This window comes from Rhinoderma darwinii, chromosome 8, assembly GCF_050947455.1.
Source record: "Rhinoderma darwinii isolate aRhiDar2 chromosome 8, aRhiDar2.hap1, whole genome shotgun sequence".
Classification (NCBI taxonomy): domain Eukaryota; kingdom Metazoa; phylum Chordata; class Amphibia; order Anura; family Rhinodermatidae; genus Rhinoderma; species Rhinoderma darwinii.
Genome location: NC_134694.1, coordinates 78,092,176 through 78,117,454, shown reverse-complemented (window position 1 = coordinate 78,117,454; position 25,279 = coordinate 78,092,176).

Sequence of the window (25,279 nt, the reverse complement as noted above, 5' to 3'; positions counted from 1 at the left end):
TCTCTGTCCCTCCTCGGCTTCCGTAGTTTTTTCTGTCGCTGTGACAACCAGTGACGCTTGACTCAGCAGTCTTTTGATATTTTAATATTCTGTTTCTTTAGATTTAACACACATTTGTAGTTAACAAATCGATTGTTCTAATGTCCCTGTATGATTATTCACAACATGCATATATAATAATCTGTTCGGTTTAATTTTTATCCTTACGGCATAACGGATCTAGCATAACTGATATACACTCGTAATATGTGAAATACGTTCAAATTATAACCATTATCCCCTTCTCTTATGTGTTAAAGATATTCGACTATTGATAATGTATGGTTTTGTTGTTATTGTAGTCCCGTTCTCTCTTGTGACCTTTAACCTGACTGTTCTGGCGGTTTTTTCCTTGACTTTCTGTGTGTATAAATAGGCTGGAACCGCACAGTCTGTATTGGCCTGAGGAAGACACTGGTTCGGTGTTGAAACGCGTAGCCAGTTTGACAAATAAAATCCTTTTACTTAGATGATCGTCTAAATCTTCATAGTGCAACACCTTCATATAGCAGCGCCGTTGGTCCAAGTTTTTTCTATTTCCAATCACCCTCTCAACTGACAACAAACTTCGTTTGGCTGTGTTTCGGACCTGGCTGCAGCTTTACATGCCTATATGACACCTATTGGTGTCCACCACCCGAGGTGAGCGTAATTGTCACATCCATCATGGTCTTCTGGTTTACCCGGCTCTGATTTTGTACTTTGTGGCGCCGTGTCCTTTTTTTCCATCTTTTTTTAGTCTATAGTACTGGAGTGGCAGACTGTCAGAATTTACCAAAAATGACCATGATACAAAAAAATACACACCCCAAATTCTATTTATAGCGGTTACATTTCTATTTTAACCCTTCACACTTTTTACAGAAATTACCCAAACTTGGGCCCAAAAAAATGTATATTGCATTTTTTTTTACAAAAGTGTCACTTTTCTTAAGCCATTTCGAAACATCATATGACATAGTGGTAAAAGTGACACCTTTCCACATTCTGCTATTTCTCCCGTGTACGGTGATACCAAATATGTGTGTCTAATCTATTATATGGACCCGTTATAGGGCATATCATAGAAGGAGTCTATTTTGGCTTTTGGAGGCATGTCAAGCCAGAGTTAATTTTAGTGCACGATGCTGCATTTGCCATAGTACTGGAGTGGCAGACTGTCAGAATTTACCAAAAATGGCCATGATACAAAAAAATACACACCCCAAATTCTATTTATAGTGGTTAAATTTCTGTTTTAACCCTTCACACTTTTTACAGAAATTGCTCAAACTTGGGCCCAAAAAATGTAAATTGCATTTTTTTTTTACACAAGTGTCACTTTTCTTAAGCCATTTCGAAACATATGACATACTGGTAAAAGTTTAGAAATGTATTATTTTTTCTTTACTTTTTTTTTTATTTCACAGACAAAAATACATGGACGTCACAAAAGCACGCTTCACAAAAAATTTATGTTAAACAAATACATAGACTATAAAAGTTTCTTTTACATATATTTTTTTTCACTTTTTTTTTTTTTTTACACAAAAAAATACACAGACGTCACACACGTACGCTACACAAAAACCCTAGGCTAATCCTAGACTAAACTAAACCTAGGCTAACCCTAGACTAAACCTAGGCTAACCCTAGACTAACTCTAGTATAGAATCTAAAATAACCCTAGACTAACCCTAAGGATAACCCTAGCCTAGCCTAGGTATACAATTGAAGTTTATATAAAGTTATATATATTAGATTTTCAGTAATTTAGTGTCATTGATTCACAATTCTCTCTCAGTCTCTTCTCATACAAAGTAACAAGTGTGAGGAGAGACAGGGAGGAGAAACACTTTGTTTACATTTTGTGATCACTGTGAATGGTTCTCACAGTGATCACATGAACGGACACCACTGTTATTGGTCTCTGATCATCACTCTGAAGCCAAGGCTGTTGCTAACAGCCTAGGCTTCAGAGGCAGATTATGCAATGCCCGCGAAAACCGCTCCGATGTGGCCCCCTCCCTCCCAAACCACTCAGATGTGGCACTTGCTATTAAGTGCCGTATCTGAGGGATTAAATATGATCGGAGACCACTGCTAGTGGTCTCCGATCATTGCCCTGAAGCCCGAGGCTGTTACCAGCAGCCCGGTCTTCAGAAGATCCCAGTGAAAACCGCTCTGATGCGGCCCCCTCCCTCCCAAACCACTCAGATGCGGCACTTGCTATTGTCATCATGCCGCTAGCATTATTGACAGGAGCTGATTGGCAGGGCAGAATGACATGCCCCGCCCATCAATGTCTTTTAACAATGGAAGCGTTGTGTCGTCAAAAGGCACTGATTTGCGGGGCAATTAATTTTGCCCTGCCAGTTAGCGTCACTGTAAGCCGCTGAATGGTCGGGCACACCATTCAGCGCATATGCATCTAATTGTACCTGCATGCTATAGATGCAGGTACAATTAGTGCAGAAGGGGGTGGCGGCAGGTGGTTTCAGTGACGCCACCGCCCCCTCAGAGAGGCAGCAGGCCGCTGCCTGAGACGAGATGCTCATCTCGCCTCATGGACGGTGCGGCCCTGTTCACGCCGTTCACTGTGCGGCATAAATAACACATTAGCTTTATTCTATGGGTCGGTACTATTTTGGAGTATATGGGACAATTTGTATGGGAAAAATGGTTTTATTTATTTTTACTGTAATTTTTATTAATAATTTTTATTTCACATTACTTACTTATTTTTTAGTCCCACTAGGGGACATTACTATGCGATCTTTAGATCGCTGTTATAATGCTTGGGTATACTTACTATACTAAAGCATTATTGCCTGTTAGGCCTCATGCCCACTTCAGTTTTTTTCTTCGATCGTGGCCGTTGGAGCAGTAGCCCGGCTGTCATCAGACAGCCTAGCCCTGGCTCAATCCTGCAAGGGACACCCGTGCAGGGCTTAGGCCCTATTCACACGACAGGCGTTCCCGGTCATGTGACGGCAGTTCAAAAAACGTCCGGCACACGGTCGCAGTAGGAACAATAGACCCCAAATGGGACTATTCACACAACCGATTTTTTTGACGGCCCCGGAAAACCGGGCCGTCAAAAAATGGAACATGACCTATTTTTGACCGTTTTCCCATCGGCACGGCTCACATAGAAGTCTATGGGGCCGTGTAAAGCACGGCTGTCACTTGGATGTGATTCGAGTGACAAACGTGTTTTCTGCCGCTCATTCGCTCTCTTCTCCTCACAGTGTGAAGTACGGAGGAGGAGGAGATTTTTTTGATCCCTGCAGGAGCGGAATCCTAATCTCCAGCCACAGCATTGCCAAATGTGGCCGGGAATTCCGCTCCAGGAGAAGCCCCTTACGTCACTGTCCATATATGGACAGTGACATCAGGGACTTCTCCTGGAGCGGTTCCCTAAACCTGAAGCGGAATCCCCAGCCACATTGGCCGGTGATTCGGCTCCAGGAGAAGTTCCTGACGTCACTGTCCATATATGGACAGTGATGTCAGGGACATGAAGTGGAATCAGACGCTGTGGCCAGTGATTCCGCTCCCTTAGAAGTCCTGGACTTCACTGTCCATATATGGACAGTGACGTCAGGGACTTCTCCTGAAGCGGAATGCCTGGTCCCAGCTGTCCCTGACACAGCTGTGGCAGGTGATTCCGCTCAGGGAGAAGTCACTCTGAGACTTCTCCTGGAGCGGAATCACCAGCCAACGGTCCACTGTGGCCGGGGATTCCGCTTTAGGAGCAGGGAACCACTCCAGGAGAAGTCCATGACGTCACTGTCCATATATGGACTTCTCTTGGAGTGGTCCCCTACAGTTGCGCTAGCTACAGAAAGGGGGTGCCATCTACACGGGGGGGCATCTATGAGGGTGCTATGTACAAGGGAGCTGTGTGGTACCTACAGGGGGCCAGTGTGGCACAACCTACAGGGGGGATTTTCAGTATCTACAAAGGGCTGTGTGGCATTATCTTCAGAGGGCAGTGTGTGGCATTATCTACAGGGGGGCTGTGGCGGTATCTACAGGTGCTGTGTGGCATTATCTACAGAGTGAAGTGTGTGGCAAAAAAAATTGACAAATGAAATTCATCCATTTTTAAAACAGACAGGGGGAAAAACTGATGCAAAAGGGGTCAAAATCGGCTGTTAAGAACGGAAACACGGCCCGGAACGGCAACGGAACTGATGCGAAATGGATGCAAAATGGCTAGGAAAAACAAAATGGCAATGGAACGGATGCAAAACGGATGCAAAACAGCTGAGAAAAACGAACCAAAACGGCAGTTTTTATTGGCCGACACTCGGACCCTGTCATGTAAATAGAGCCTCAGACTGGGCCGCCGTGAAAAGGCCACGACCTAGCCTAAGGCCGCTTAGTGACCGCCGTGAAAAGTATTGGTGCCCACTAAGGGGATAAACATGTTCCTGGAGGTATACATAGAAATGAAAACATCCATTAGTTACCATAACTTCACATCACCCTGGACAGAAGTGATCAATATTTATCATTTTCTTATTTTAGTTACATGACATATAAATTAGACAAGGTCTAATCCATAATCTGTAAGGATAGTAGTTTTATACCTGATGAAAAGGTAAAAAGTCCCTTGAAAATCTCTCAACAAATTAATTTGTTGTTGTTTTGTTATTTGTATTAAAGTCTAATCAGAAATGGTGCAGGAATGTTGCCAAAAACTACATTATTTAGTTTTGACCTCAACTCAAATCCCTGTGTCTGTTTTGCCTTGCTTGGTTAACTCCTCACAGTCCATTAATATGATTTATATTTGCTTTGTTTCAGTTCTCCAGTTTGCATCTATAGCGCTAGAGTGAAGTACATTATAAAATCTAGACAGCTATAGTAGAAGCACACAAAATGAAAAACACTGTATGATGAGGGCAAAAAATCTGTTATGGAATTTAGTATTCAGTCTAATATCAGACCTTTAAAGTATAGTTCTGGAGTTATATCTGCTTTCACATCTTTCAGCCATAATTGATACCTCTTTGATCTTTGACATACCATTAAATATATTACTTATTCTGTGAGCTATCTAAAAAAAAATACAATCCAAAATTAAGCAAATCAGTCAAACCTATCTTTTAGTAATCCACCTAATTTAGGGCATGCCCAAACGTGGCGGATTTCCTCCGCAACTGTCCGCATCAATGCCGCACAGACAGGGCCGCCATCAGGAATTTCAGGGCCCCCTACAGCTAAATTTTCTGGGCCCCCCTACCGTGGCACCGCCTGTTAACGGTACTCCGTCCAGCACTATATCATGGTACCCAGGGCCCCCATCAGGGGGGGTATTATGGGTACTGATGTGAGAGGCCCGGCCAAACCTAATTGAAAGGGGGGCCTGGCAACTGCCGCGACTTGCCTTTGGTAGAAAAAAAACAGGCCCCTGCAATGGGGCCCGTTTTTTTCACCAAAAGAATGTCGTGAGCTGCGGGCCCCCCTTTCAATTAGGTTTGGCCGGTCCTCTCACATCAGTACCCATAATACCCCCCCTGATGGCGGCCCTGGGTAGCATGGGGGTCGTCATGGGGGCCGTCAAACACTGCCGCCCGTGCGACCAATCGCGCGCACCCGCAAACTCCCGCGCATGCGCACCCGCGACCGCCTGGGACCGCGCACCGAATTTTGAGGCAGATTTTGACCTGCCCATACTATCTTGTCGCGTTTTTTGCCCGCGGCGATTGAGGACAGCAGACAAAAAACGCAGGGAAAAATGCATTTTCTGCCTCCCATTGATTTCGATGGGAGGTCAGAGGCGGAACCGTGGCAAGAAAGGACATGCTGCTTTTTCTTTTTTCCGCGACTGGCTCCCATTGATTTCAGATTAAATCAATGGGAGGCGGTTTTGGAAGTTTTTTGGTGCTGATTCTGACGCAGTGTCCGAGTCAATATCAAGGCCCAAAAACTCTGTGAACTGGGCCTTATTGTTAGGGCTTATTCAGACGAACGTGTAATACATCCGTGCAGAGCGTGTGATTTTCACGCGCCTCGCACGGACCTATGTTACTCTACGGGGCCGTGCAGACTGTCAGTGATGTCGCGGCGTTTTTTGTCTGCTGTCCTCAATCGCGGCGGGCAAAAAACACGGCAAGATAGTGTGGGCAGGTCAAAATGTGCCTCAAAATTCTTTAAGGAATTTTGAGGCAGATTTTTTCGGCCTGCAAAATACTCTGTGTGAACAGGGCCATACATAAACAGCACTTTGAGACACTTTACTCACCGTGTCAGAAGAGCTGCTCCCACTCCAGTCCTCTTCAGGCGATGTCTTCAGTCCAGATGTCGTCCTTCACCTCCAGGCTCCAGAAAATGGCGGGAATCGTAGAACTGCCGCCGCACAACAACTAGACTCCTCCCCCTCTCCTTACGCAGCTACGCTCTGGACGAGGAGGCAGAGTCGGACGAGGAGGACGAGGAGGCGGAGGCAGAGGCGGAGGCGGACGGGGAGGACGAGGAGGACGAGTCGGAGGCGGGCCAGCAGGTAAGTAGACTGCGCCGCTGTCCAGTGTGGCTGTCCTTCCCCCTAGATCTTGTGTTGCGGGCGCACCGCCTCCCTCTCGGCGGCGCGCCTGGTCAATCGCGCGTGGGCACGCGCGCGCTTGCGGTCGTACGCGTGCAAGCGGGCGGTGTTTCGCGGCGGTGATGAGGGGGGCCCGCAGCTCACGGCGGTGTTTCACGAGAGGGGGGCCCGCAGCTCACGACATTGTTTTGGTGAAAACAATTGTTTTTTTCTACCAAAGGCAAGTCGCGGCAGTTGCCGGGCCCCCCTTTCAATTAAGTTTGTCCGGGCCCCCTACAGTAGTACCCCTAATACCCCCCTGATGGTGGCACTGCGCACAGAGTCTGCATTGCAGATTCTGCGGCGGATCTGCCCAAAATGTGCAGTAAATTGATGCGGACTAGCTGCTGCGTACTGCGGTAAAAGTGCTTTCCTTCTCTCTATCAGTGCAGGATAGAGAGAAGGGACAGCACTTTCCCGGCCATTGTCTTGGTGATGCGTCCCTCTTTTGGCATCCATCCCGACCTCCCTGGATGACGCGGCAGTCCATGTGACCGCTGCAGCCTGTGATTGGCTGCAGCCGTCACTTAGACTGAAACGTCATCCTGGGAAGCCGGACTGGAGACAGTAGCAGGGAGTTCTCGGTAAGTATGAACTTCTATTTTTTTTACAGGTTGCTGTATATTTGGATCGGTAGCCACTGTCCAGGGTGCAGAAACAGTTACTGCCGATCGCTTAACTCTTTCAGCACCCTGGACAGTGACTATTTACTGACGTCGCCTAGCAACGCTCCCGTAAATACGGAATAGCGGAATTTTCAGCCTCGTCTAAACGAAGCCTACTAAAAAGAAGTGGAAGGCAATGGAGAAACGGCTCCGCTGCGGATTAACGCTGCGGAGTGTCCGCAGCGGAATTCAAGAGCAATTCCGCCACGTGTGGCTTTGCCCTTAAACTCCAGCAAGAAAACAAAAAGTCACTCTGCCAATACTCCTTTGGAACCTCAACTAATACAAGAACTTTTGGTATTCATACGTGAGCGTTGTCTTAAAAACTTCTAATGAATGTCCAAATTGAAAACTAGGAATGCAATGATATTGTGGTTGTAAATACAGCAAAGTAATCCACACTTAGGCCTTGTTCACACTGTGCAGATTTATGGTTAAAGTACAATTTAGATTATCCATAATAATAGTTATAATCTAATTGAAAAATAAATATATAAATTTTACATTATAAAAAGTGAACTGACGTTTATAGCTACAAAACACGTGTTGATAATATTTCCAATAGAATAGTGATAGATTGAAGACCACATATTGTAGATAGACAAGAAGTCTTGTGCTGGATATGTCCCTTGCCTAGCACCTTGGTACAATTAATTAAAGAATGACCAAATGAACAAACTATAAAATATTCTCAGGTGCTGCTCACATATCACCCATTCTCTGCAGCATCTATTGTTAACCAATGGCCATATTTAGACCATATTAAGAAATTTAGAGTTTTACTAGCGTTCCCTTTATTTTTATTACTTTATTGGTGTCAAATATATTTACATTTTCAATAAGACCAGAATATTTAATTTAACCCAAATATAAAGTGCACTAGCTTTGCATTTGAATACTAGTGAAATGAACCTCACCTCAATTTCACTGATTCTCTGAAGAAAAATTTCAGATGCAAGTTCTTTTTTTACCCTTTTTTTCCCTAAAAAAACTTTCCATAACTGCATGGCTGTGCAAATAGCTGTTCATGTTGTTTTATGATAAAAACCAACAAGTAACACCATTTGCACATGAGTTGAGGAGTAAGGCTGGATTCACACAAGCACATTACGTCCGTAATGGACGGAACGTATTTCGGCCGCAAGTCCCGGACCGAATACACTGCAGGGAGCCGGGCTCCTAGCATCATAGTTATGTACGACGCTAGGAGTCCCTGCCTCTCCGTGGAACTACTGTCCCGTACTGAAAACATGATTTCAGTACGGGACAGTTGTCCGGCAGCAAGGCAGGGACTCCTAGCATTGTACATAACTATGATGCTAGGAGCCCGGCTCCCTGCAGTGTGTTCGGTCCGGGACTTGCGGCCGAAATACGTTCCGTCCATTACAGACGTAATGTGCTCGTGTGAATCCAACCTTAATCTGAATCTGGAGCAAAGCTTACAAAAGTATTGCCTGTGGTAAATGATTTCATGAAAAGTCTTAACTAAATTTTCACTAAGTACTTGGCTCCTGCATTCACCTTTATCTCAATTTACCAGGTGGTAGTTGTACTTATGCTTAATAACAGACTTTGGGATGTTTAAATACAGTACAAGAAAGCATGTTATGCCAATTTAGGTCTTGCAATGGAAATGTCTAGGAGATCAAGTTCTTCTATCAATGCACGTGGCTGGGAAATGGTTAAATAATAATAATAATAATAATAATAATAATAATAATAATAATAATAATAATAATAATAATATTGTTATTATTAAAATTGCATAACAAAGTTCAATTGTTGGAATATGTGTCCGTGTAAATATTTTGATTTATTTAGAGTACATTCTACTCTACATAAATGAAAATGTATATAATATAAACCTAATAAAAGACACATGTCCATAAAGTTAAACCTCTCAGATCTAGAATTTAGTCCAGAGGAAGACAAAAGTCGTCTTTTTCCCCAGCCTCCCTATAAACATCAATACTCGCTTAGCCGAGCATGTATATTTATTTCAATGGGAAAAGGTAGACACTGCAAGACACAGTCGTCGAACAACCCATGTAACACCTGATCTGGGGTACCTATTTTAATATACTTAATACCTTATTTAAAATTCATCTCTATGTTTGTGCATTACCAAAACAACAGAATAAGTTTTCAGCATAAATTTGTAAGAGACATATGGTTAATGTGATAAAAGTTTTTATGTAGCACACAGTGGTTCACATACTAAAGTATATGACTTTTGAATCATAACAAATAGTTTCTTCTCTGCTTTTCTAAAGATGTTTCAATGGGGAAAATCTGTCTTATTTTATTAACTCAAAACATTCTTCAGAGATTGTGCTGTTGTTTAATAAGACAGTTTTAGACCACTAGGGCATTCCTTATCTCACAAAAACACACACCTGATGTCTCTTTGTTTACCTGTAAGATGGATTGGGCTAATATACAGTCTTCTTTTTCTTGTGGCAATGGAGAGAAACTAATAAAGTCTAAAGAAATTCTTTAATTAAAAAGTAATTCTTAGCCGGAGTGTTTTACACATTCTATTCAAGAATTGTAAAGATAAATGAAGGATTTTAAGATATTTTTACGCCTATTGAAATATTTTTTTAATTTAAAACAATGCTTTTTATATCATACTCTAAACATTTATAGCAATTATATTTACAAATTATGAAATATACAGTACATAGTTGATTCTTCGTTCATACTAATTCACAAGCTACAGACTAATAAATAATTAACAACATTTTTTAGCAGAATTTAGATTAACCGAGACTTAATTGTTTGTTATGGCATGGTTAAATGCGTCATTGAGTTGCAGATACCTTTGTCCAATATATACGCGTATAAAAAGATGTAGTGATTTCATAAGTTTTTTCCATGCATCCCACAAAACACATGTGTAATTCTCAGATATACTAAGGCCTTATTCAGACGTGGCGGAATTACTGTTGAATTCCGCTGCGGACAATCCGCAGTAGAAATCTGCAGCAGCCGTTTTTTTAAATTGGTTTCTATACCTTTTTAGGTAACTTAGTTCAGACGTTACATAAAATAACAGTGCATAATTTAGGCTGCAGTTCAGAATTTTTACTCCGCAGCATGCACATTATGTTTCCGGAGAAGCAGCGGAATTTCACTGCAGATTTCAGCCTTTGCAATGCCCACATACTTTTGGTGTATCTTTTATCTAGCAGTAAATCATCCACTTATTTTCCCTCAAGTCATTAGCTCTTCCAATTTTTTGAAAAACTGGCACATGCTCCCTGTTTTGTCCTGTTAGTGTCTAAGAGAGTATGTTCCCACTTTAGCGTGTTCTAGGGTATTTAATTTATCTTAAAATGGAGAAAAGGCTTGAAGGAGATAAAATGGAACTAGTTCTATATAGGATGCTGCCGTATTTTGCTTTGTTTCCAGAGAGGAAATCCAGCATGACAAGTACGTGTAGTCAATAGTCGCATTCATTATTTGTCAGATTCATCATAATCACAAATGGACGGCTGCATCAACAAAGTCCCAGAAAAATGTTGTTAAACTGTCATCATCTGGCTCCTCCTTTATGGAGTGTACTAACTATCGGCTAACGGCTTCCACATTAACCCCTTCCCAACATCCGCTGTATATATATGGTGCATGTCGGGTGGGGGAGAATTGAGCTGGCTAGCGTGCTGAGCCCGCTCCGTAGAACGATCTTGTCAGCTGTATCTTAAAGCCAGCACTTCAGTGTAATGAGCGGGATCCCCGCTCGTTTAACCCATTAAATGCTGCGGTCAATAGTGACCACGGCATTTACAGTGAAGGAAATAAGTATTTGATCCCTTGCTGATTTTGTAAGTTTGCCCACTATCAAAGTCATGAACAATCTAGAATTTTTAGGCTAGGTTAATTTTACCAGTGAGAGATAGATTATATATATAAAAAAAAAACAGAAAATCAAATTGTCAAAATTATATATATTTATTTGCATTGTGCACAGAGAAATAAGTATTTGATCCCTTTGTCAAACAAGACTTAATACTTGGTGGCAAAACCCTTGTTGGCAAGCACAGCAGTCAGACGTTTTTTGTAGTTGATGATGAGGTTTGCACACATGTTAGATGGAATTTTGGCCCACTCCTCTTTGCAGATCATCTGTAAATCATTAAGATTTGGCAACTCGGATCTTCAGCTCCCTCCATAAATTTTCGATGGGATTAAGGTGTGGAGACTGGCTAGGCCACTCCATGACCTTAATGTGCTTCTTTTTGAGCCACTCCTTTGTTGCCTTGGCTGTATGTTTCGGGTCATTGTCGTGCTGGAAGACCCAGTCACGAGCCATTTTTAATGTCCTGGTGGAGGGAAGGAGGTTGTCACTCAGGATTTGACGGTACATGGCTCCATCCATTCTCCCATTGATGCGGTGAAGTAGTCCTGTGCCCTTAGCAGAGAAACACCCCCAAAACATAATGTTTCCCCCTCCATGCTTGACAGTGGGGACGGTGTTCTTTGGGTCATAGGCAGCATTTCTCTTCTTCCAAACACGGCGAGTTGAGTTAATGCCAAAGAGCTCAATTTTTGTCTCATCTGACCACAGCACCTTCTCCCAATCACTCTCAGAATCATCCAGATGTTCATGTGCAAACTTCAGACGAACCTGTACATGTGCCTTCTTGAGCAGGGGGACCTTGCGGGCACTGCAGGATTTTGATCCATTACGGTGTAATGTGTTACTAATGGTTTTCTTGGTGACTGTGGTCCGAGCTGCCTTGAGATCATTAACAAGTTCCCCCCGTGTAGTTTTCGGCTGAGCTCTCACCTTCCTCAGGATCAAGGATACCCCACAAGGTGAGATTTTGCATGGAGCCCCAGATCGATGTCGATTGACAGTCATTTTGTATGTCTTCCATTTTCTTACTATTGCACCAACAGTTGTCTCCTTCTCACCCAGCGTCTTACTTATGGTTTTGTAGCCCATTCCAGCCTTGTGCAGGTCTATGATCTTGTCCCTGACATCCTTAGAAAGCTCTTTGGTCTTGCCCATGTTGTAGAGGTTAGAGTCAGACTGATTAATTGAGTCAGTGGACAGGAGTCTTTTATACAGGTGACCATTTAAGACAGCTGTCTTTAATGCAGGCACCAAGTTGATTTGGAGCGTGTAACTGGTCTGGAGGGGGCTGAACTCTTAATGGTTGGTAGGGGATCAAATACTTATTTCTCTGTGCACAATGCAAATAAATATATATAATTTTGACTATGTGATTTTCTTTTTTTTTATATATATATATATATATATATATATATATATATATATATATATATAATCTATCTCTCACTGATAAAATTAACCTAGCCTAAAAATTCTAGACTGTTCATGACTTTGACAGTGGGCAAACTTACAAAATCAGCAAGGGATCAAATACTTATTTCCTTCACTGTATATGCATGCTAGTGTCAAATTAAGCATAGTGTGCTATGGGTTTGTCACAGATAAAAAATATTGAAATGCCACAATCCACTTAAATTACACAAGATTTTGTTGTTAGAGACTTCTGCCAGCATCACTCATGGAGAAAACCCAGGAATAGTGCTATTACAAAGTACCAAAATTACACTAATTATTTATTTGGCAGTATGTTTTGCTAATGCCAAAGATTTAATGCTGCAAACACAGCATACCTAACTCTCTCAGTCTCTCGGCTCTTACAGAAACATGGCTTCAACAGTCTGACACTGCATCCCCTGCTGCTCTATGTTATGGTGGTCTACACTTCTCTTATGCCCTCAGACCTGAGAAAACCCAGGGTGGTGGAGTAGACATACTTCTTTCCCCACACTGTACTTTTATGTCATTCCCCCAGTACCCTCACTCACATTCCCCCCCTTTGAGGTCCACACCCTCAGACTCTAATGCCCATTCTCCCTCCAAGTGGTGGTTGTCTACCATTCTCATGGCTCATCCCGCCAGTTACTGGATAAATTTGCTGCCTGGCTTCCATATTTCCTATCCACTAAAATGCCCACTCTCATTATAAGTGACTTTAACATCCCCATTGATAACCCAAACTCCTTATCTGCCTCTCAATTTGTGTCTTTAAAATGTTTCTTGTCCTTTCGCCACTTACTAATTCTCCTACACATGAAGACGGGAATTCACTTGATCTGGTCTTCTTCCGGATATGCTCTGTTTCTGACTTTATTCACTCCCCTCTCATGCTCTCTGACCACTACCTTTTCTTCTATACTATCAAAAATTCTCTGCCTCCTCAGGATAGACCTACTCATCACACATATAGAAATCTACATGCCAGTAATTCACAGCAACTCATAGTCAAGCCTACAGTCCTCATTATCACCTAACTCTTATTTCTCCTGTCCAAATCTGGCTGCCAAAATTACAATGAAACTCTCAAAATTACCCTGGATGAAGCAGCAACCTACACACTGAAAGGTGGGAGAAAATCGTACATGTCAGCAGATTTCCACCATTACAAATTCATTCTCAAACTTAAACCCCCCCCCCCCCTCACCATGTCAAGGAAGCCTATTTTTCCTCTCTCATCTCCACACATCTAATAATTCAAAACAACATACTTTTCACCCACTCCTTAGCTCTAAAGTGCAAACGCCTATCACAGATCTCACTGCTGAAGAATTGACCACTTTTTTTAAAGTTAAATTGACAATATCTGGTATGATATTATGTTCCAGTCCACTAGTAGCATCCATCCCCACTTTCAGCATTTGACACAATAACACTCTCTAATTATTCTTTTGGATCTCTCTGCAGCATTTAACACCAACCACTATTCGGTATGCTTCACTCTAACGGCTTCAAAAATACTGCTTTCTCTTAGTTTTCTTTCTATCTCTCTGACCGCTCATTCAATGTATCATTTGGTGCTTCTACTTGTTCTCCTCTATCTCTCGCTGATGTGGTTTTTCAGGGTTCAGTTCTAGGTCCTCTCCTCTTTTCTCTTTACACATCCCATATTGGAAAAGCTATAAGCGGATTTAGCTTTCAATACCATCTTGACACTGATGACACCCAATTATTTACCTCTCCCATGACATCACCCCACTCTAATACAAAACACCAGTGATTGTCTGTCAGGTCTCGCTAACATCTTTTCCCTATCTGAAAGTGAATCTTCTAAAAATTGAGTTCCGAGTTTTTCTACCATCTACTAACCTGGTGTCTTCATTTCAGTGTGTGATACTACCATACCTACTGGACAGCACGCCCGCTGTTTTGTGGTTATGTTGCACTTAGATATTTTCTTTACTCCATATATTCAATCACTTTCGCTCTCATGTCACCCGCACCTCAAAAACATATCCAGAATCTGCCCTTTTTTTTTAATGTGGAAACTGTCACTGTAACTCATTACTAATCGGCCTTCCCCTCACTAAACTTTCCCATCTTCAATCTATGCAGCATCCAGGGTCACCTCTCGGCCCAATAGCTACACCAACGCCTCTACCATGTGCCAGCCAATGCACTGTTTTCCCATTCACTATAGATTACAATTTAAACTATTACTCCCACCCACAAAGCTCTCCACAGTGCTGCACCTCCTTACATCTCCTACCTCATCTCTTTCAATCACCCTAACCATGCTTCACGTTCTGCCAATAACTAAGATTCACATCCTCCATAATCTGAACCTCCCACTCCCATCTCAAAGACTTTTCGAATGCTTCACCAGTCCTCCAGAATATGCTACCTTGGACAATCAGATTAGTTCCCAACAGTCACAGTGCCATGAAAACACATCTCTTTAGGCGGGCTTTTCACATTCCCTAATCCATTATGGCAAAGTGACAGCCTATATATAAGTCAAAATTGGTTGCCCATTGTCGTCATTGTTATTAGTGCCATATCTCAAATTGATCCAGTATGCAATGTGTTCAATATTATACTGTGGGTTTTATACTTACTCATGTTGCCACTCATACAATATTAATCAAGCAATTGTGAGTTAACTCTTCACTAAAAGTCTAAAATAAGAAACACTATGCAGTTTGAAAGACATACCTATTAAAGTGTACTGTCAATGGAGTTTACAGAAGTTGAAAAGCAATTGCATAATAGTATCTCCTAGTAATTGTAATGGATAATACTTGCAACAATATTAAAAAATAACAGTTCTAGAATCGTGTTAGTTTTCATTCCTTTAAACAATTAGAATTTTTTTATCATATTTTGAATTCTTAAATGTAAAACTTTCTTCAAAACACAATTTGCAATTTTTGCATGAACATCACAAGCTCATCAAGACATTTTGATCTTTTTGATTTGGAAACTAATCAGTAAGATGGAAACCAAGCAGTTATTATTTATCCACTTTTAAACCCTGATTACATTTTTATTCCGTGCAATATCACGCTTACAACAATTTCAAGTGTGTACATGGATGTGTGTCATTCATTTGTCCCCTAAAAGGACGGCTCATCACGGTGGAGCTATAACTATAAAAAATCAAATGTTACCACATGAAATTATAACAGCTGTGTGAATGATGACTGTTTTTGTTTATGTGATCAAGGACATACAGTATGAAACAAAAGATTGTAAAACCATTCTTTTTACCTTTCTTCTAGACAGATATTTTAATTTTTTTGAATTTTTCCCACATAGTATTTGTTGTTTTTTTTTTTGAATTATTGAAATGTATTGAAAGTAAAATAGAAAATAAAATAAAAACCCTAAAATAGAGTTTATATTCATGTCCACTGCTATTTAACGTTTACTTTTATATAAGTATGTCCTAGTTTGGGTACTGTGTTGGGGTAAGAGGATTAGTAGACACTTTCTGGGTCATTAGGGTTTTTTGTATAGATTTTTAGTATATGATATTATATAATATCATTTGTATTAAACATTCGTACAAGCAGGAATTTATGCAGTTATATATTGTACTTATTAGATATAATACTATGGTTTTATCACAACTGTGGTTGCAGATTTTTTTGAATAAAACAGTTGAATACAAAGGTTCTTATAATCAGTTTGAGATCTAAAGTGCTTCCCAAACAAACTGGAAAGGATTGATGGGCTCTATAATCTTGAAAGTGTGTCAAATTTATTTTCACTTTGCATTTTTATCAGAAATTACATCTGTTGTGTAAAGATCTATCAGTTGTCAAAATCCACTGGTGATGTGGACCACTGATGGTCTTCTATGGAGGCTGTGCTGAAATACCCCATCTAATATACATTTTGTAATGCTACAAGTTTCCCCATCAAAGTCAATCCAAATTCTACAACAAAACATTGATGGATAAAGTATACTGTGGTTTTAAAAATAGAAGTCAGCATGTCCTAAAAACCACAAAGTGAATAGAGTTTGAGAACAAAAACATTAATCATAATAGCATATTTAGTTTGTGCTAAATGTGGTCATGCAAGATGCATCAAATTATCATACAGCATTCACCATAATATTGTAAATTTGGCACATTTTGTGACTGCCGGGTCTGAGTTTATGTTTTCTAACTATTAGACATCAATATGTAAATGTGGGCCATTGTTTCCAAAAAGTAAAATAATTGTTTGATTTTTCCTAAACAGTAAACAATGTGGAAAAAAGGTGAAAAAAAAGAAGTACAACTTTCCAACTTCTACAATTAGTAGAGTAATTAGCAGCCAGATATTATTTATGGAATGCACATAATTAGTCAACCCCTTAATGACCGCCCATCATATTTTGATGGCAGGCGGTGCAGGTGCTTCGTCTACAGCGATGTCTTTTGGCGTCGCTGTACTAGAGGCTGATGAGCGGTCCTTTAACTTACAGCTCTTGAACTTAGAGCAGCCTGCTGAACACATCTTGGATCGGAAAACATTCCAACGCCAGCGGTCCGTGCCCGTGGCATGATCAAAGGGGATTTCCCTCTTTGATAGCGTCACCGTCAACCCGATGACATGATCGAAGACCGGAGAGTCCGTCTGCAGTCAGCGCTGGGGACCTACAAATGACCCCAGGACTGTCTGCTCGGTATGCCTGCTGTTAGGGCACACTATGTGCTGCCCTAACAGCAGCCTGTTTCATAGTAACACAGAAGATGATTATTGCCCATACATTATATAAAAACAAAAAAAACTAACCATATTAGGCATCTACATGACCATAATAACCTGAAGAATTCATTTAACAGATTATTTAGCATAAAACGTGAAAGGGATAAAAAAAATAAACATAAGAAAACAATACCAAAAATCCCTTTTCCCATATTCACACCGTAAAAATAAGCTATATAACTTAAACAGTGAGTTTTTTCTACCCCCAAACTACGCATAATTTTTTTTTTAATTTCTCCTGCGTAACAAGGCCTCATACAGCCACTTCAATGAAAATAAACAAAGTTATGGCTGCTGAAAAGCAGAGAGGCAAAAATGGAAAAATTTAGCTGGTGATTAAGGCCTTTTCAGACCCGGTCATTAACCCCTTCCCGCAAAATCATGTACAGTTACGTGATGGGCACTAGTGTGTTAGCGCATCCCCACGTAACTCTGGGTGATGGTGCTGGAGCTGGCTCAGAAGCTGAGCCAGCGCCATCACCGCCAGGTGTCAGCTGTATATTACAGCTGACACCCCACTGTAAGGGCCAGGACTGGAGCTAGCCTACTATCCGGCCGATAAACCCCTTAAATGCAGCAATCAAAAGCAATCACTGCATCTAGGTGGTTTCTAGCCTTCTGCACCCTGAGACATAGTCTCAGGATGCTTATGGTTGCCATGGCAACCGGAGGCCTTACAATGGCCTCCTAGTACGTAAGCATATTCGGCCCCACCGGGAGGCGAAGCCTAATAGGCTTGCTCTCAGGGAATAGCTGACAGCTCTAATACACTGCACTATGTAGGTAGTGCAGTGTATTAAAATAGCGATCAGGGCTTCATGCCTTCAAGTTCCATAGTGGGACAAAAAAACAGTAAAATAAAAGTTATTAAAAATGTTGTAAAAAAAGTAAAAAAATCAAAGCTTCAAGTTAAAAAAACAATAGCCGCCATTTTTCCACAAGACTTTTATTATAGGAAAAAAATGGAAAACATTAAAAAAGTACACATATTTGGTATCACCGCATCCGTAACGACCCGAACTACAAAAATATCATGCTGTTTTACCCGCACGGTGAACACTGTGAAAAAATAAAATAAAAAGCAATTCCGTAATCGCAGATTTTTTAGTCACTACCTCTCGCAAAACAGAATAAATAAAGTGATCTAAAAGTTGCATGTACCCAAAAATTATACCGTTAAAAACTTCAACCTATCCCGCAAAAAACAAGATGTCCCACAGCTTTTTGGATGGAAAAATAATAAAGTTATGGCTCTCAGAATATTGGGACGCAAAAATAAATTATTTAAAAACAAAAATGATTTTATTGTGCAGACGCTGCAAAGCATAAAAAAACTATATACATTTGGTATCGCCGTAATCGTATCGACCTTCGAATAAAGTAAAAATTTCATTTATAGTGCACAGTGAACGCTGTGAAAAAAAAGAATAAAAAACATTGTCAGAATTGATGGTTTTTGGTCATCTTGCTTGCCAAAAATTAAATAAAAAGTGATCAACAAATCGCATTTACCCCAAAATTGTACTAATGAAAACTACAGATTGTCCCACAATAAAGCCCCCCACATCTCCGGTGGAGACAAAATAAAAAAGTTCTGGCACTCAGAATATGGCGATGCACAGTCTGAAGAGGGTTCCAAATGTGAAAAAGATCGGGCACCATTTATCACTGCGACACTGGCCACACATCTGCGAGTTATTTATTTACTGCATTATTATACACCGTTATTTTGCCCCTGTGTACTCTGCCCAGCTTACGTATACCCCCACATTATAAACTGAAATACCAGCAATACCCCAAACAGAACTACTACCAAGCTAAATCTGCGCTCCAAAAGCCATATGGTACTCCCTCCCTTCTGAACCCTACAGCATACCCAAACAGCAGTTTACGTCCACATATATGGCATTGCCATACCCGGGAGAACCCGCTTAACAGTTTGAGGTATTTGTCTTAGTGGCACGAACTGGGCATAACACATTGTGCACTAAAATGGCATATGCCTGTGGAAAATTGCAATTTTCACTTTGCACCATCCACTGAGTGTTCATTTCTAATTTAAAAAAAAAGAATGCAATGAACGTCACCTGACCGTTGCAGGTGCTTTGGGGACAGGAGCCACAGCAAACGGGGTGTTAGTGCTAGAGTGGGGAGCATTTAAAAGTATCTGTTAGTTTATTATTTTTCCCCCTCCCTGCACTCCTGCACAATTTAAAACCTCCAGCATAACCCGTTTAAGCATACAAACTAAAAACAGGAAAAGCCCCACTTACGCACTTATTCATAAATCACTTTTAATCATAGCTTAATCATACTCAATTTCACCTTTGTACTTAGCTGAAAGTGCAGGACTACTTGGTGACTTCAATTGACGTCAGGCAGGCATCAGCATAAGGAGTCAGTTCGAAGTAGCTCCACATGTGCGCCTGACTGACGCAAGCTGAAATCGTCTAGAAATCCCGCTGTAACGAATCGGGGTAGGGAGACGACAGGTGAGCCCTAATCTACCCGCAACTCAGTCCCTGCCTACTTGCACGGCCCGTCCTAAGTGACGGCGTACAAAAGGGCGACGGTCCCTATGCTCAGTAAGTGCAACACAGACAACACAAGACAAGGGCACACAGAAGCAAAGGGGAAGTAGGGGCAGTTGCCCACGGAAAACCGTGAGCAACAGGCAGTGGTGAACGAGCCGGATCAAACCAGGAGAGTACGTAGTAGCAAAACAGAGCAGGAGAATAGACAGGAAAGCCAGGGTCAAAAAGTTACAGCGGTAAATCAGGTAAATAGCAGGAATAGCAGAGCCAGGAAACCAGAGAATCACAGGCAAGGAACAGGCTGCAAGTGAGGGTATAAAAAGATCAAGGGCGGGAGCCAGAACCATCAGGCCAGGCTGTGATAGGTTCTCCCTCTCCTCAGCCTGCAAGCCTGAGTGGTAACAGATTGCGTCACTCTAGCAGTCGTTGGAGCTGATGAAGGCTGATTAACCCCGGGCGTCGACACAGAACCTGTGACAGGCAAAACCTTTACACCTGCATTGATGGCTACGTGCAAGTTAAAAAAATATATAAGAAGAAGCACACAGTACCCAACATTTCCTTCCCCATTCCTCTCATAGTATCCCTGGTCTGCGGTCAGGTTAATCCGTCCACAGTCTGTAAATGCTGCAGTTAGTCCAGTTTGCACTAGACCAGGGGTCTCAAGCACACGGCAGAGCGGCAGAGCGCTAGTATCAGCTATGCTCCGAGACTCTGGAATTACCTGACATCGCTGTCCACATATGAACAGCGATGTCTGGGGCTTCCCCAGTGCCGGAGTCTCGGGCAGAGCACTAGTACAGGCTCTGCTTCGGGACTCTGTGGAATTCCCTGACATTGCTGCCCATATATGGACAGTGTGTCAGGGTCTTCCCCACAGCGGAGTCCCGGGCAGAGCGCTATTATCGGCTCTGCTCTGGGACTTTGGGGAAGCCTCTGACATCGCTGTCCATACATCGACAATGATGTCAGGGGCTTCCCCAGAGCAGGAATCCCAGTGATGTCAGGAGCACAGCTGGAGTGCCAGGAAGAGCCTACTAGCGCTCTGCTCTGGGACTCCAGCTCTGGGCAAGCCCCTGACATCACTGTGGCAGTATATACGGAGGGCACTGCGACAGCATCTACGAAGGGCACTGCGGCAGCATCTATGGAGGGCACTGCGGCAGCATCTACGTGGGGCACTGCGGCAGCATCTACAGAGGGCACTGCGGCAGCATCTACGGAGGGCACTGAGGCAGCATGTACAGGACACTGCGGCAGCATCCACAAAGGGCTCTGCGGCAGCCTCCACAGAGGGCACAGCGGCAGCCTCCACAGAGGGCACAGCGGCAGCCTCCACAGAGGGCACAGCAGCAGCCTCCACAGAGGGCACAGCGGCAGCCTCCACAGAGGGCACTGCGGCAGCCTCCACAGTGGACACTGCGGCAGCCTCCACAAAGGGCACTGCGGCAGCATCCACAGAGGGCACTGGGGCAGCATCCACAAAGGGCACTGGGGCAGCATCTACAGAGGGCACTGGGGCAGCATTCACAGAGGGCACTGCGGCAGCATCCACCGAGGGCACTGGGGCAGCATCCACCGAGGGCACTGCGGCAGCCTCCACCGAGGGCATAGCGGCAACCTCCACAGAGGGCACTGGGGCAGCATCCACAGTGTGCACTGGGGCAGCATCCACAGAAGGCACTGCGGCAGAATCCACAGAGGGCACTGCGGCAGCATCCACCGAGGGCACTGCGGCACTATCTAAAAAGGGGCTGCCCAATCTTGACATGTGTGCTAACTGAGCCGCCGGACTGCATTTAGCGACACTTAAATTGGAAAGCTGGATTGTTGAAATAAGCACGTGGAGAAATATCTCAAATTTTAAACCTAGCGGGGGGCGGAGCCTGACCACGGAGAGTGATGGCAGCTTAGTTTCTCGGCTCCTCACACACATGATCTAGGATCACTGATATCGCAAGGCACAAACCTGAGAATGGTGAAGATCGGTAAACCTGACACCAGAGATCACTCAGGGACGCCAAAAACTCACAAAGGTCAGGCAGACCTAGACAAATTCTTGAAAATGAAGCCGTCCCAGAAAACCAAGATGGCGCCGCCGGTGACTATGGAACCCAGACAGGAAGATGACTCAGAGGAAGATAGCGATGGTGAGTCAGTGGCTGCCTCCACATCTTCACGCCAGGAGAAAGCTCCGATCTCCCGAGCATACTTAAAGAAAACTATAGTACAAGCTCTAACGCCAATGATGAAGGAGCTTGCAGACATCAAGGCGGACGTCCGCCATATTGGAAGCCGCGTGGAGCACCTGGAGTCTGTGGTCACTGACTCGGTTAACTACTGTGACTCACTAGGCCACAAAGTGCAGCAACAAGAGACCCAGTTAAATAAAGTAATGACACTGCTGGAGGATCAGGAAAATCGGGGCAGGAGGAAGAACGTGAGATTTAAAGGTATACCTGAATCAGTGACATCAGAGGCATTGCAAGCGGTGGCCAGGAAAATATTTGCTGATTTACTGGGACAGGAACGCGCTTCTGTAATTGTCATCGAGAGGATCCACAGGGCACTACGCCCGGCACCGAGGGCATCTGAACCCCCAAGAGATGTGGTATGTGGCTTACTCAGCTTTGTGGACACCTCAGCTATTCTACAGGCTAACAGAGCACGTGCGGATATCGTGCTAGATGGCACGAAAATTCAGCTCTTTCAGGACATTGCAGCCTCCACACTGGCAAAACGCAGAATGATGCAGCCTCTCCTGCTAAAATTGCAAGACATGCGGCTCACATACAACTGGATGTATCCCTTCGGCCTGGCCATACTGAAAAATGGTAAACGCATCATCATTCACACTCCTGAGGATTTACAAGACACCTGGGAAAAATTGGGAATCGCTCCGATAGATATACCTTCCTGGGTGCCGGCTCATACGGACTTACATCTGCCGAGCCTACCACAACTAACACCATGGGCGACGTCGGGAAAAGCGAGATCTCCCAGGCCCAAGAAAGGTCAAGCAAGAAGAGAAGATGGAGATTTTACCTGAATGTGGACTTTCATCAGCGACCCCACATGGGGTTCGTATGTCATAATTGTCTTTGGTATACTATGCACGGGAATAGTGAGTATGTTATGACAGGTTTGCTGAGTTCCCGTTATGTGTCATACTGATGTTTATTGATATTATACAAGAGTGCCTTAAATTAATGAGAATATGTATATTGCTATAGTGATCCGGGATCAAGTATCGGCTCAGGGTTGATGCTTCTCTGTACCCCACGCTTTAGGATGAGATGCGGCGCCCCTAATGTAACGCTGGGATTGTGTTTCATTATGATATTGGGTGCTGTACCCTCTTCGAGCTATGTTTATCAAGATGCCCCAGGGACTAAGGGTCGTGAGCTCCCCCAGGGGGACCTGATCCTTGATCTCTGGCTGCATTCATTTTCATTGTTCATTCAATGTTTACCCCTTTTGTATGTCTCCTATGTTACCTCTACCCCTCACCCGGAACCTTACAAGATAAATGTGATATTGCTACAGCTCACTAAGGCACAAAGTTACTCTGACATCTCATGGTGTTAACTAACATACTCACCTACAATGTAAAGGGTTTTAACTCTCCTAATAAAAGGAGCCAGGTCTTGATGCTGCTCAAACAGGAGAAAGCCGCTATAGTTTTCCTGCTGGAAACGCATTTCAAAGAGGGAAAGATACCTAGATTACCAACCCGTTATTTGAATAAGTGGTTCCATACTGGATCATCCAGCTCAGCAGCGAGAGGGGTGTCTATTGCGTTTCATAAAGACCTCCCTTTTGGTCTGGTAGCACAACACAGTACTGCTGATGGCAGAGCACTGTTCTTGAAGGGACATATTGGAAACTATATCTACACATTCGCAAATTTATATGCCCCAAATAAATCGCAGGCAGGCTGGTTTGATAAGATCTTAGACGCATTAACTGTTTTTGCGGAGGGACCTATAATTTTGGGGGGAGGATTTCAATGTCACGCTGAACCCTCTTCAAGATTCCTCCACGAAAAGATCTGCCTTAACCTTCGCTGCTCTGGGGAAAATTAAACGGAAATTACAGGGCCTACAACTGATAGATGCATGGAGGGCTGTACATCCCTCGACTCGAGATTTTACATTTTATTCTAAAGCGCACAGGTCACATCAGAGATTGGATTATCTCTTTATTCATGAGAGTTTGCTTCCAGCCCTAAAGTCAGCTCAGATAGGTCAAATGACTGTTTCGGACCATTCCCCGGTCAGCATTACTTTGCCTTTGGTGAGGTTGCCCATCAGAGAGTGGTCATGGCGACTAAATGACACCCTCTTAGATAGTGAATCACACGTAAAATATTTAACTGAACAACTGACATTTTATTTTGACACTAACACCTCTTCTGACGTAACGGCAACGTGCACATGGGAAGCACATAAGGTTTATATGAGAGGCTTGTTGATCTCCCTAGGGTCTAGGGTCAAAAAAGAAAAATCTAAACAAATTAACTCTCTATTGACCCGAATTGCTGCACTAGAAAAATTACATAAAAAATCAGCGGCACAAGATGCTCAAGTCGAACTTGGCACCCTGAGAGTAAAACTAAAAGACTTATTGAATTTGAAAATGGCCAAAAATCTGATGTACTATAGGCAGAAGATATATGCACATGGGGACAAGGGAGGTAGGCTCATGACGGCACTTATTAAAAAACAAAAAGAAAAATCTTTCATTTCAAGAATTAGGGGAGTTGATGGGATAATACACACCTCCACGTCTGAGATAGCTAAAGAATTCATGTCATTCTATTCCTCCCTTTACAACATCAGAGAAGAGGAAACTGGAACTCAGTCTGATAAGAGGGACACACGGGTTCTTGACTTTTTAGGGTCACTCAAACTACCCACTCTCTCCTCAGAAGAGGCTGACACTCTTATACACCCTATTACGGCAGAGGAGGTGAGGAGCGTAATTTCTTCTTTCCCAACTGGTAAAATTCCAGGCCCAGATGGCTTCTCTCTCATCTATTATAGAAAATTTCTAAACTATCTGTTACCACACCTGACCCACATGTGTAACGCGCTCTTAAATGGCACACCCTTCTCGAAACAATCTTTAGAAGCATATATCACCATAATACCGAAGGAGGGAAAAGACACATCCCTATGTGCTAGCTACAGGCCTATATCCTTATTGAATATTGACTTGAAGATATGGGCCAAACTCTTGGCGCTGAGAATTGGGACCCTATTGCCTAAATTAGTCGATCCGGATCAGATGGGGTTTGTAAGAGGAAGGGAAGGCAAACATAACGCGAGAAGACTGATAAACTCTATTCATTATGCTAAACATTTTAAACTACCTTTAATACTTATGGGCACTGACGCTGAGAAAGCGTTCG